The sequence below is a fragment of the Mixophyes fleayi genome, chromosome 2, assembly GCF_038048845.1.
Source record: "Mixophyes fleayi isolate aMixFle1 chromosome 2, aMixFle1.hap1, whole genome shotgun sequence".
NCBI classification, from domain to species: Eukaryota; Metazoa; Chordata; class Amphibia; order Anura; family Limnodynastidae; genus Mixophyes; species Mixophyes fleayi.
In genome coordinates this window covers 166592598-166606039 of record NC_134403.1, presented here as the reverse complement: position 1 = coordinate 166606039, position 13442 = coordinate 166592598, and positions in this window count along the sequence as shown.

The following is a 13442-nucleotide window of genomic DNA, read 5'->3' as shown; positions in this document are numbered from 1 at the left end:
TGGATAGAGCAATAACATGCGTACCGTGGTGTAAATAGCGTTGAGTCTTTTTAAGAAATAGTGGAGTAGTCTTTGCTGTACTTGTAGTCCTCCAGAACTCCACCGGTCAGTACAAAGATGCGGAAAGAGCAAACATAGTATAACTCTGTAGTATTTTTTGGTAAGGGCAGTATCACCAGTAACCCCACAATCCTATGGGGTGTGTGGGATTGGTATCCCCAATATTACCAATTTATATGACACCCATATAAGTGCAACACAGAAAAACATATAAGTTTGCGTACCATATATCCTGAAGTATCCCACTTCTGGAGAAAATTAAAACATGTGCAACACCAATGACTTCACAGTCACAACTTCGACTAACACTAATCAGTGTCCTCTTTCCATTAGGATGTCACTTTGCAAAGAGAATGCGATGTAAACGGGTATATATATATTAGAGATGGGGCGGGGTCCGGTTCTCCGAGAACCGAACCCACCCGAACTTTTGGGTATCCGAGTACCGAGCTGAGCAGCTCGGTACTCTCCCGCCCCATTCGAATTCCAAATCGAGGCCGAACGTCATCGTGAAGTCAGTCGGATCTCGGGGCTCGAGTCCTCGCGATATTTCAAATTTATAAATTCTGCCTCCACAGCAATCCGATCTGCCATTTGACAGAGGGAGAGAGCAGGGTGTAGTCACTAGGCTAATTAGAGCAGGGACAGAGCAATACAATATCTGTTCTAGCAATTGCTCTAACAAAATCGATAGAGCAGAGAGAGGAGGATAGAGGTTTATTATTTTTTTCAATATTTGGCACTACAAGCGCTTTTGGGGTGTCCCCCATTCTTGTGCATTAATATTTCTGGCTGTCAAAAGTACTATTGTCAGCAGTATCTACAAAATAATTATTTAGCACTCTCAAGTGCTTTTGGGGGTGTCCTCCCCTAATCTGCTGCATTAATATTTCTGGCTGTCAAAAGTCCTATTTGTCAGTAGTATCTAAAACAATTTGTAGCACTACAAGTGCTTTGGGCTCAGAATGGATTCAAAGCAGCCCACATATGAGTCGAATGAGCAACCAGGTTCTGTCACCAGTCCTGATGGTAGTGTTCCCAGTACGTCATCTGGGCAAGGCGATGTCAAAATACACAGTGTTTTGAAATCAATAAAAAAAACACACCCCCCAAAAAATATTTACTGGGTTGAAGCGAAAAAGAAGTGTAACCGAGGAAAAGTTAAGTGCCAATAAAAAAAAAATTGCCAACATGCCATTCTACACACGCAATGGCAAAGAGAGAATGAGAGCCTTCACCTTTCTCTATTAGTGGCAGATCCAAAAATGTTACCGAGCCTACAAGTGGTGCACAACTACTGTTACGCGTCAAAGCCGAGCTGCAAGATAACAGTAAGGCATTAGAGCATAATGTTTGCTCTGATTCACAAATGACTCCAATCCCTGTGAGAGTCCATCCAACTAACAGTGTTAGTGTACCCATAAAGAGTGACCCTTTCAGCAGTTCTGCTGATGTGTGCCTGAACAGCCAGAGTGTAACCCGGTGATACACAAATTGGAGTATGCCACTATGGAAATAGAAGAGGATGAGGGGGAGATTTGTGTAGGCGACGAGGGCGCTAATGAGGATGTTGATGAGGATGAGGTTGTTTGTGTAAGTCCTGCACCAGTGGCAGCAGTTCTGGCATGTGACAACAAAAAGGGCATTGTCATGCCAGGCCATAAAACTAAAAAATCCACTTCTTATGTGTGGAATTATTTCTACCCCAATCCAGACAACAATTGTATAGCCATTTGTAGTGTATTTCAAGCCACAGTCAGTTGAGAGAGGGACCTTAACCATCTTGGAACCTCGTCTATGTTACGCCATTTGACGAGAGTTCATGGCAAAGTGTTGGGAAAAGCTGAAAGTTCTTCCAAAAAAAATTACAAGCACTCCATCATCAGCTAGGACCCTCCGGTCACCAACATCCCGATGGCTACAAAATACACCCACCACACCATCCTCATCAATATCCTCAGTAGTGCTCGGAGTCAGCCCTGCATCCCCCTTATTAAGGCTGGATGACTCCTGCACTATTATTGATTCCTCTGAAAAAAGCATTAGTCCCACTGCTGCTGCTTTTGCTGCTGCTGGGGGGTGAATCGTCAGCCCAGAGGAAGGCCCAGAAAAAGATCAGTCCTACATTTCAACAATTAACTGTGAAACAATCATTTGCTAGGGGAAGCAAATATGACAGCAGTCACCCAGTCGCCAAGCGAATCACAGACACCATGGCTGCCATATTAGTGTTAGATCTGCGTCCAATATCCACAATAAACGCAGCTGGTTTTTCACAGTTAATTGAGATTTTGTGTCTGCGTTACAGAACTCCATCGCGACACCATTTTTCCCGTAAAGCTATTCCACAACTATACCAAAAAGTGTGTACAAATGTAGAGATTTCGCTGAAAAATGCCATTCTGTCCACTGTCCACTTAACCACAGATATGTGGACAATGGAAGTGATCAAACCAAAGACTATATGACTGTGACAGCCCACTGGGTTGGTCATTCACCTTCACCATCAGGAACAGCAGCAGCATGTTCATCACTACGTAACATTTGTCACAGGCAGGCCACTCTTTGTATCACCGGCTTCACCAACAGGCATACAGCTGACAATTTGTTACGCAAACTAAGAGATGTGATTGATACATGGCTTATACCACTTGGACTCTCCACAGGATATGAAATTTTCTGATAACGCCAACAATATAGTGTGAGCATTACAGCTGGGTGATTTCCAGCACATTCCCTGTTTTGCTCACACCATCAACTTGGTGGTGCAGAACTTCCTACGAAATAACCGTGAGGTGCAGGAGATGCTTTTGGTGGCCCGTAAGATTTCAGGCCATTTCAGGCATTCGGCCCACAGCATGTAGGAGATTGCAGCAGCTCCAAGAGCAGTTTAACTTGCCCTCCCACCAACTTAAGCAGGAGGTGGTAACTAGGTGGAATTCCACCCTGTACATGCTGCAGAGGATGGAGGGACAGCGCAAAGCCATCCAAGCGTATTGCACAAACCAGGACATTGGGGAAAGGAGGGGGGCATGTATTTCACTCTTGCACAGTGGGGAATCCTTTCAGTCCTGTGCAAGGTGCTGGAACCATTTGAAGTTGTGACGTGTGAAGTGAGTGCAGATTCTGCTAGTTTGAGCCAAGTCATTCTTTTAATTAGACTATTGGAAAAGCAGCTTGAGAAACTGGAGGAGGAGATGAAATCAAGCAATTCCGCAAAGTATGTTGGCCTTGTCGATCAAGTACTTCATTTGCTTCACAATGATCCTCGAGTTATTAAGATCTTGAACTCGGATCAGTACGTTTTGGCCACTGTGTTTGATCCAAGGTTTAAGACCTACATTGAGTCTTTGCTTCAAAATGAACGAGATGTGAACTTTTACAAGGAGCTATTGCTCAGCAAGTTGGCCGCTGAACTGGGCCTCGGCTTGACGACGTGTCCTCCTTCACTTTCTCAAGCTGCTGCTGCTCGTAAAAAATGAAATTTCCCAAAAAGAAGCAGGGAAGACGCAGGGGGCAGACCAGAACAATTTAACATCTGGGCTTGTTTTTAAGGATTTTCCCAAAAAATGTGTCACCTTGCCCATAACTCCATCCAATACGAGTATAAACATGCAAAGGATGGTGGAGGATTATTTTCAAGAGGTAATTGATATGGAAATGTCATACAGTCCCTTTACTTACTGGGAGGAAAAGCAGGCCATTTGGAAACCCATTTCCATATCACGTACCATCTTGAAAGGCTGCTGTTTTGGCAATTTCTCATTATGGGTAGGGTGTCATACACAGACTGACCCCAAACTGCCTTTGTCTATTTCAATTAATATTGTACAGTCTTTAACGGCTGAATTTTTTTGTTTTTTTCAACCAGTGGAGGGGGGCCTATAGAGACAGAAACCAAACTGCCTTTGTCCATTTCTTTACATATTTAACTATAAGTGTAGGGTGTAATATACACCCAAAGACGATGGCTGCATTGCCAATATGCATAGATGGAGAGGAAGACAATCTGGTTTGTGTGTGGAATTAATGAAGGCCTATCTACCAGGAATTAAACTGTTTTTTTTGCGAATTTATTAGCTTTACAATTACATTACTTATCCAAGAAATAGGTGGAGCACTAAATTTGGTTATTTTATGCACAAAAACATTGATTTTCCAACAAAATAGCAAAACAAAACCAAAACCAAAACCAAAACATGCAATGGCGGTTTTGCAAAACCAAAACCAAAACACGACGGTAATCCAGATCCAAAAACAAAAGCAAAACACGGGGGTCAGTGAGCATCTCTACTTATAAGTAAACAATGTTGAGGATGGTAAATATTTTATTGTTAATAAATAATAATCTGTCCTGTTTTCAGGGCCGTATTAATACTGGGTCTGATGGAGCTGCAGCTTTAGGCCTCCATACTGAACCATAAAGATCAGCACCTAATGTACTTTCTATATTAGTCACTGTTCTATAGTTTAATGATGCAATCATTCAGGCCATGACCGCGTGATCCTCTCTCTATCCTGTCATCGTCCTTTAAAGTATTCCTGATGCTTGTGTGTAATCCCTGGATACAAGCTCTTCTCTGAAGTGCATGTGTGGGCTTAGAATTTTAGAAATGGTTGACGTAGGCTTACTTTTTGTTCCTAAGTAAAATTATGTTATTGTTAACGTGGAGATGTATAGTTTTCAAGACTGCCGTTGATGACAAACATGTGTAGGGCACCACAACCTCTCTACTAACTATATCATATGTCATGTGAATGTGGTTGACATGGTAGTCACATAAGCCTTCGAAACCTGTAAATAATTTGAAGAGAGTAGGGAATAAAGAACAACGCTATGGGCTATATTTACTATGGGGCATTTTATTTGGCTGTTTTAAACCACCTCACATCATTAGATGTTTTGTCCTCCAAGCCACTGAATTCACTACCCACCAATTTAGAGCATGTAAAAGCAAACTGTCAGCAATGTGCAACAATTTTAAAAAAAATTTTTTCAGAGGAAACCACCATTGCTAATGTCCAAAAGAAAACCCTTCTCATACAGTGATGGGCCGTGTTATTTAGTATCGGTGGCAGTCCTATAAGGGGGACCCCGCACCTAGGGACTCCCTAAGCAGCATTGTGCCCCTCATGGTACCCTTGCCGGTGGGTACCAGGAAAATAAAATACTAACTATACCCCCTATAGTAAAGTAATAAATTAATTGTGCCCTTGTGATTATGAAATATTAAAATTGTGCCACCTTGATAATGAACTAAATAAAGAATTGCCCCCTTTAAAAATATACAATCTAGTGGCCCCCTTTAGATATAAGACATAACCAACATATTGCCCATTTAAAAATATAAATATCTCCTTTTTCTGTAACGTAGGGTAAGATATATTTACCTAACTCCACCTTTTGTAATCCAATGTGGGGAAAAATCCCAGAGAAGCAATGACAACTGATCCATTCCATTTTCTTGCCACAAATGAAGTAATGTCTGGTAATGTTGATTACTTAATAGACAGGCAGCCAATCGCAAACTGTCTCTTATTGTCTTTATATATGGATAATAGATATGAGTAGTATACTACACTTCTCTAGTCTATTTGAAAGTTCTTATTCTCGTGGACCTAATTTATCAAAGAACATAATGGGGCAGATTCAATTGTAAAAAAAAAATCACCATGTAGTGTCCCGGAGCGGCTGCAAAACGGCAGTGAAATATCCACTCGCTTTTGCTCGCGCCCCATAGAGACGCTAGCAAAGGTGAGCATTATGTTTTACTGTATAAACTGTAAAAATGCGCAGCCGCAATGTTCCGCGGAACATCGCGGCTAATTGAATCTGCTCTTATGTATGTTTTTTTAAAAATGCACTTAAATCAGGTATATGCACGTCTGTTTTCTGCTACATGCGCATCTGAAGAAACGACTCTTGTTGTATAATCTGTGTATGCGGATCTTGCCTTATTGAGACAAACACAACACACTGAAGGATACGAATAATTCATATTTGCAATAAAAAGTCGTAGCAGGACGCACAGAAAAAAAATATTTAATAATTTCGACCTATTAATAATATAATCATTAAGAAAAAGACATTGAAAAAAACCCAAAAATATTTATCGAGATATTCTCAATGCGTACTATATATAAAATAAATTTTTACAGTTGCTCCTAATTGAAGACACATTTTCTGGCATGCATACACTACCATCATCACTATCACTCGGCACTTATACCTGACCTGTAGCTGGTGTGCCACGTTAATGACCCTAAAGATGCCACTGACTGGTATTGGCGCAATTAAACGGGGAGGCGCGGAGTCTAACGCGCCCTCTGTATTCACCAGGGACCCCTGCAAGGAGGTATGGGCTTGGCTGTGTGACGTACGCAGGTCGCGGTACTCCAAATTAGTCACCAGTGCAATGGATGGAGTACAGGAATGGTCGTGCAGTCTGGGTCAGATACCAAACAATGGTCTGGTACACAGGAAGGATCCAGAAGAATGGTCAGAGACGAAGCAGAGGTCAGAATCCAGACAGAGAACGGTACCAAAACGCAGGACAAGCGAATAGTCAAGAACAAGCCAGAAGTGTACCAGAAGAACCAAACAACGGTAACAGGAACAGGGAACCGGAGGCAGTAACGCTGGAGCTGGTGAACCAATAATCTGGCACAAGAACATAGGGAGGAGGTGCCTTAAATAGATGGAAGTAGCCCCTGATAGGTCACAGGTAATTTTGGTGTTTCAGATGCTCCTGGCCGCCGATATTGGAAGAGAGACCGCGTCCCGTTGCCTACGAACAGTGCGGGGACGGCGCCTGACATGGTGCAAGTAATGCAGCTAAAAATCATGTACCTGAAAAATGCGCAGAACTTGAATCGTATGTATGTGCGTGCGTTCAATCTTGACGAGCCGATTATGATTGATTATGTGCATATGCCCATTTCCTCCTCTGTTCCTCCCATGAAATTGTAGACATCGGAAGTGTCCATTGCGTTTGAAGATTAATTGAATATTCTTGCGTTCACTGACATATAGACCTTTTCTGAGCCTGCGCAGAGCAATTTTACGTACAATTCAAATTTTCCGTTGCTTAATGAATCAGGCCCCCTGTGCCTTTATATGTTCTCATTGTCTTTATATATGCAGGGTACCACTTGCATATTATAGAGATAATTGCCATTATGTGTTCTTAAAGTTTATCTTGCAATTCAGCGGCAGAAGTATTGTGGGTGCAGGAAGTGTGGCCGAGTCCTCTCCCAGGTCCACTCCAAGGCCCCTCCAGGCTCTTCTGAATAGTACATGTGCCGGACTGAGTATGCTCAGAAAAGAGCACCTCTCTGCTCTTTTTAGAGCACAACTGGGTGCCAGAAGGATACAGTGGCATTGCTGGCCCCCTACTCAGGTTTTTCTGTGTGGTTTGGCGATGCACTGTTCAGCCTCTACTTGCGTTAGACAATAGAACTTTATAAATGGAATATTCTTTTAAAACATAAGATGAAGTAGTGCATGTATTACTCTGTTTAACAATGAACTTGTTTAACTTAATAACGGTTGGGTTTGTTATACCTGTGTTTGGAATGCCATCACCCGGTATAACAACCAAATAATTCCAATTGCTAAATTTTCGATATATAAAACATTCCTACTTGCTATAATAAAGACACAGCAGATGACCGATAACAATTTTTTATGGCTGGTATATATTCCGATAGTAGAAAATGGCAGAGCTTCAAATTGATGTAATTTTTAATGCAGACATTGTTTTGTTTTTTAAAGTTGCAATGCAGGACCCTAACCCTAACCTTAACCCTTGTATTAGTTTCTCGAGGCAGTGGGTCTCGACACTGCCGCTTTAAAAATGAAAGCATCAGTGTGTGCATTAGAAGTGATGCCAATTTGAAGCGATGTAATTTTCTACTATCAGAATGTATAGCAGCCATACAAAAGTGTTATCGGTCATCTGCTGTGTCTTCATTATAGTAAGTAGGCATTTTTTATATATTGGAAATACTGCAAGTGGAATTATTTGGTCATTATACCAGGTATCGGCATTCCAAGCACCGGTATAACGGCTGCCACCACTTAATAAGGCTATGTATATCTGTAACAAATATAACATATCTGTAACAAGTATAAAAAAAACCACAACAGAAATAAACTGCGCAACAGGGTAATTTATCCAGCTTCGAACATTTATGTTTAATAATTATAAAGGGTAATCAAATGGGAGATATCAGAGTAATGCTGTTTGTTTTCTAATTTGACAATTTTAGGGTTGATTGGCAATACATCCTTTATTATCAAATATATCTCATTATTGCTTATTTGCTTTTCAAGAATAAAACACAAACAAACACAAATGGTATTTTTTAGAGCATAAATAAAAATAAATAAGTACACATTGAAAAAATGTAAATTAAAAACAACATTTATAAATAATATTATTGTTATGATTTCTACATTTCCCCCCCCTGCAAAATGTGCAGAGGCTGGTGGTTATGCACCTGCATATTAAAAAAAAACAAACCAACAACTATATTTAAACATCACATTATATTCTAAACATCACAGAATATCTTTACTCTATGGGTGTAATTTGGTCCCACATTCCTCTAGTGTTAACGAGTTGAGAGGTGCTACATTACTATACATTATAATAAAGAATCATCTTATTGTTAACACAATACTAGCCAGAGTACTGCATTTTGGAAGCAAATGCAGATGAAATTGTGTTGTTTTTTTTAACTTAAGAACAAACAGTTTTATGCCCATTAATTCATACACCATATAATAGCTGCATTTGCCTAGGCTATTAAGGAATTACCAAATATAAACTTTGAGACTTACACTTCTCTACACAATCAGCACAATAAAATATACTACTCTCTTATAAAATCAAGATACTTACATTCTTCTTCAAAGGACTGGGATGGGCTCCCAATCTCCTCTAGGGGCACCTCCAGGGCCTCCTGCAGTGTCTGTTTCCTGGCCTCCTCCTGTGTGCAGCGATGGTGGCAGTCTAAAAAAAAGATTATATATTATTGTTGTAGAGAGAGGGTGAGAAAGTTTTTATTTATTTATTTATATATATTTTTTATGAATAGTAGTATTTTTAAAAATGTGATTTTGTTACACCCATTCACCTTTCATTGTATGGTTACAAACAAACACATCACATGAAGCATTACTCCACCATTGCACAATCTTTTACAACACTTCTACACCACTTGCATATTAACTTGACCAAAGAGGTCTTTCAGAAATTACATATCTTAAATTGAATGTAATCACACATGTAACTGTTATACTGACACATCATTATAACATAGCATGTGTTGTACATTTTTATCATCATCATCATCAGCTATTTATATATGTGAACGGTATTATAAGCAACATTACTATATATAATACTGTCACACGCCGGACTCACAAGCGGGTACCTGCTCCATTTAGGCAGTTTCCACGGCAGTAGACACTGCTCTCCTCCTGGTGGGCGCCATCTTGCTTCTGGGTCTGTGCATGCGCAGACCCGTTCTCCTATTTGTAACCTCCCAAACTCTTTTCCATTGGATCCTCTTAATTCCCTTTGTGTATAAGGCACCTGACATGGCAGTCAGGTGCCTGTTCTTTATGCTCACACCAGTGTACCATTTGGATGTGACTCCTGTGCTCCCTAGCACCATCTCTGCATTTTATTATTGCTGTCTGGCTCAATCTGCTGTTCCAGTGACTCATTGCCGTGCTGTTCAGTGTCACCTCCTTGTGTCCAGTCTGTTGTCCAGTGATACCATCTCTACATTATAGAGATGGTTCAATCTCAGGATATGTCCACTACTAGTTATCCACTGTGGCTTATCAGTGCTCCAGCATCCCTCCAGTTGCTCTGTCTGATTCCTCTTCCATTGCATAGTCATCTATTGTTCAACTCTCCTAGTGGGTCTCAGCTAACACTCACCCTGAGGACCGCGACCTATGCAAAGACCATGACTCCTTACGGGAGTCACTGACGAAGACAACGTGCCTCATTAGACTCTGCTGGGAGACTGGGCTGCGACTTGCCCCCTGGTTCAGCCCCCTAACGTGAGACACAGATAGGAGAAGCGAGTGCTTGAAACCATTGCATTCATTGATGTAACCTCTGTTTCTGGACATGTGCAGTGGTTAATCACGCAAGATACGCTACGCAAATGGACGTACGCCCGAATATGAATCAAGCCCTTTTTGTGGCTACAGAGTTGATGCAGCCATTATCTTCTGTCAATTAGCTGTGTTAATTTGGTGTCATTTTCCATGTCATGTGAAATGTTTTCCACTGCACATATGCATATCTTGTGCTCCAATTTTGAGCTGCATACAGCTAACACTTGAGGCCCTTTGTGCTTTCAGAGGCAGATAAGGGAAGATCATGTGCAAGTGCTTTACAGTAAGGGGCACACAGGCAAACGCAGTGATGATAAAGGGCGGTGTCCAATGTTTCACAAATATAATGAGGTTACTCTGACTTTGAACAAGTGTGTATATATATATATATATATATATATATACATATATATATATAGAGAGAGAGAGAGAGAGAGAGAGAGATCTATTATCTCTCTCTCTCTCTCTCTCTCTCTCTCTCTCTCTCTCTCTCTCTCTCTCTATATATATATATATATATATATATATATATAAAAATATGTATAGATATTTATAGGTATATATAGATGGATATATTACATATGTATGTATATATATATCTATCTATATCACACACACAATTACCCGCTCATCACACCTCTGTTCCTCCCTCATTACACCTCTGTTCGCCCCTCATTATACCTCTGTTCCCCCCTCATTACACCTCTGTCACCCTCTTTGCACAATATGGTACTTACCTTCCTATGGTCTGTTCTCCTCTTCTGTCAGCAGTTCCACCCACCGCAGCTCCTCACTGACAGCGTCGGGATGTGATGATGATGACGTCACACCCAACAGTCATTCAGTGTGGAGGGGGGAGCCAGGCGCTTGGCTAGGGGGTGACCATTTGCCATGCCCCCTAACTCGGATCTGCCCTGGAAGAGTCAGCACTGCACCCGAAGCAGAAAGAAAATGAAGAAGAAAATGAAGCTTCAGGTCGCAGATTGGGGATTTCCAAGCAAATGCGTGCACGCCTGGGGCATGCCTTACAAAGAATACGTTTTAAGCATACACATGACAGGTGTAGTTTTTTCCGTTGATGATGATGATTATACCCAAAATCATCTCCAAGAGTTGCAACTGTATCCAGAAACAAATCTTCACCCTGGGTAAACAGTATAGTTATTTGCATCTAAAGTACCTTATTTGTGTAAGCAAAATTATAGAGTATGTTGCTAAATTTTCCCCAGTTAAATTGCTAGTAAGTTGTCAATAAAAGAAAAGAAACGCAAAAAATTTCTATTTTGTTGGCCCTACAAATAAAAGATAAATAATGTTCCATATGTCAATTTTTTTAATATCAGAATACACAGTGTAAATTATCTTATTTATGTTAGCTGTATCTAATCTTTAAGTATTTCAAACATATTAATGGACAATTTAGGATCAATCAAGGACTGGATTTTGTCTAGATTATTTATATATTAATTTTTTTTCAAGTATCTTTATTTAATTTTCAAATAAAGCAACACAAGAAGGGGTACAGAAGAGAAAAAAAGGAGAGATGGGGATGGGTAAAGGGTTACATATCACAACATAAGATAAGATAACAAGAATATATGGTTGAATCAAATGTTCTACACATAATATCCTAAATAATAATCTACAGAGGACATAAGCAGATGTATTTTAAGAGTGTGCCAAAAGGCAGTATAAGAAGGGTGATGGGGGAATGATAGTACAGGGAAGAAAAGTGGAAGGGAAGGTGGTATGGGAGAGGGGGAATAAATAAAGTGGATTTTGCGTATGTGTAAGTGGATTTTATTGCGAGAGGGAGAATCGGGCTCAAAATGCGAGTACAAGGAAATCCAGATGTTGGGAAATTGATTTGGGCAGTTGTGTATTATGCTGTTCATATGTTCAAACTTGTAGATTTGCCAGATTTTGTTGAAAAGTGAGCTTAGTTTCTCTTACATCAATGGAAATCCCTGTAATTGTAGATAAATAATTTGAAGAACAGGAAAACAAAGAAAATACAAATGGGAAGACTGGATACTATTAGCATGTACACTGTTCAACAGTGATAGTGTCTGGGTGTTGCCATTAATTAATATGACCATTGGCTATCGTTATACTCATGGTAGAATGTTTATTGTATAAAAATAACAATGGTAATTATTACTAGGGTAAAAAGTTTGGAGATTATTTATTTATTTAAAATAACATGTTAAAGTTAATATTGAGGAGGACTATTGGATGATAACAGCCACAAGTTAATTTCTGGCTTTTTGAATAAATATAGTAAATGGTTTAATAAAACTAGCAAAATTAATATCATAATTATTAATAGACAATATGGTAGAGGTAATAAATTTGTTAGATATTTGGAAATGTATGAGTACCTAAGGTATATGTAATTTGTTTATACAATAAGATGTATGAATATACATTATTCATTAAAAAATATTAACTCAACTTATCAGATAAAATGTAATCATATCATTTGGATGTGTCCTGCTTGCATCTTAATTAGGATAATTACTGAAATAATATGCTCGTGTTGTCATGATCTACCCAAATATCTGATGGTTTCCAGCAAATCACTGTGTATAAGCAAACAATGGGTTAATATATTTTGATGAAGGAAACAGACAAACTTCAGAGGACTGCTTTCTGTCTCCTTACTCTGATTATTTACTCAAAGATGCCCTGTTATCATGGAAGAGTAATCAAACCAATTTTATTACCCAGTTAAGTGCGTCACAAATCATAGAAGATTAACTAAAATTCCTGTGGCAATGATGAAATATAGTTCATCCCAAGTTCATCATATAAACCATATTTAAAACATATTAAATTAAAGGTAAAACTTCCATAATTCATGTTTGAGGATACCTTTGTATATATATTTGTAACTACTAAAATAAACACTATAAAATGTGTCAATGACATATACAGGCCTCATAAGATTCTTATAGGGAGAATGTATGTCCCCAAGGAACCAATTTAACATGAACATGTTTCATATGTATAGGTGCAAAAATCATGCCATGTTTAGTGGAATTATTGCAACATATCTACTATGTTCCAGAAGACAGTTTTTATACATTGTTAGAACCCATTAAAAGAACTGTGTAGGTTGTTAAGAAAGTTAGCATACCAGCACACACCTTTTGGTGACTTTGCAAATAAAGGGAGGTTTATGCAATTGAGACATTTTAAAAAGTAGTGGAATGATTTTTAAAATGTTTTTTTGGGGTCA